The following is a 1,482-nucleotide window of genomic DNA, read 5'->3' as shown; positions in this document are numbered from 1 at the left end:
AGGCCCCCCCTCACCGGCCGGGGACGGTCCCACCCAGCCACCGCCGCGTATCGCTTCACACCCACATGCCATTCACGTTCGTGGGCATGGTGGGTATCGCTGAAACAACCGGTTGGTAGCTCAACCGATCGTCGCCATCACTGATTCACCTCTAGCGAGAACAACCGCACCACAACGGTTTACCAGTTCTTCATTTGCGTAACGTCACCAGCAAACGTAGACGTCCATCGCCATTTGCAAATTCAACGATTGTTGCATGCCTGTGTCAGGTGTCACGACACACTATGTCTGCCCACATACACGCAACAACATGTGCACGCTTCGCGAACACGTGGAAGGTGGCCCCCGTACGTATGCGATGTCCATTGCGCGAACGACTGTCAACCGGCCTCTGTCGCATGTCGCAGATGTGGAACGCAGTGCACCATGCTATCACGGTGTGTGAGAAGAGACGACTACGTCTGACAACACGCGCCACTACATCAACAGACGGCTCATGCCGATCGCCATCCACGGCATACCATACTGCAATCCAGCTCTTATAGGGAGACGACATGTAGCTGAGTGCACAATATTTGGACCGTATGGTTCGCCGTTGTTGGCGCAGTCGTGGTACGGTCACACATGTACCACGATGTATCATTCAGTACATGAGGACCAATGTGCAGTACAGTGTGTGATTTGGACGTACAACATCAGCGGACAGTTGACACAAGCCGTACCACAACGTAGGCTGTGCTTCGCCATGCGAATGCCAATGAACAACTGCGAAGGGCATTGAGCATGTACGTCCTGCTGCCATCCGCATTACAGTGTATAGCTGCAAGGTGTTTAACATGAAGCGATACTCTGGGGACCGGGCAGTGCGAGTAGCAAACTATATTGCGGGGGTTGCAGTTAGGCAACACTACACTAATTTAACGCGTCGTATGACAATTACAGAGCAGGTTAAGGCCCAACGTGTGTTGGGTTAAGGCCCAACGTGTGTTGGGTTAAGGCCCAACGTGTGTTGGGTTAAGGCCCAACGTGTGTTGGGTTAAGGCCCAACGTGTGTTGGGTTAAGGCCCAACGTGTGTTGGGTTAAGGCCCAACGTGTGTTGGGTTAAGGCCCAACGTGTGTTGGGTTAAGGCCCAACGTGTGTTGGGTTAAGGCCCAACGTGTGTTGGGTTAAGGCCCAACGTGTGTTGGGTTAAGGCCCAACGTGTGTTGGGTTAAGGCGCAACGTGTGTTGGGTTAAGGCGCAACGTGTGTTGGGTTAAGGCGCAACGTGTGTTGGGTTAAGGCGCAACGTGTGTTGGGTTAAGGCGCAACGTGTGTTGGGTTAAGGCGCAACGTGTGTTGGGTTAAGGCGCAACGTGTGTTGGGTTAAGGCGCAACGTGTGTTGGGTTAAGGCGCAACGTGTGTTGGGTTAAGGCGCAACGTGTGTTGGGTTAAGGCGCAACATAGGTTAGGTTAAGGCGCAACATAGGTTAGGTTAAGG

The sequence above is a fragment of the Schistocerca serialis genome, unplaced genomic scaffold (assembly GCF_023864345.2).
Source record: "Schistocerca serialis cubense isolate TAMUIC-IGC-003099 unplaced genomic scaffold, iqSchSeri2.2 HiC_scaffold_141, whole genome shotgun sequence".
Lineage (NCBI taxonomy): Eukaryota > Metazoa > Arthropoda > Insecta > Orthoptera > Acrididae > Schistocerca > Schistocerca serialis.
The sequence above is the reverse complement of the archived record's forward strand: the minus strand, read 5'-3'. Positions refer to the sequence as shown.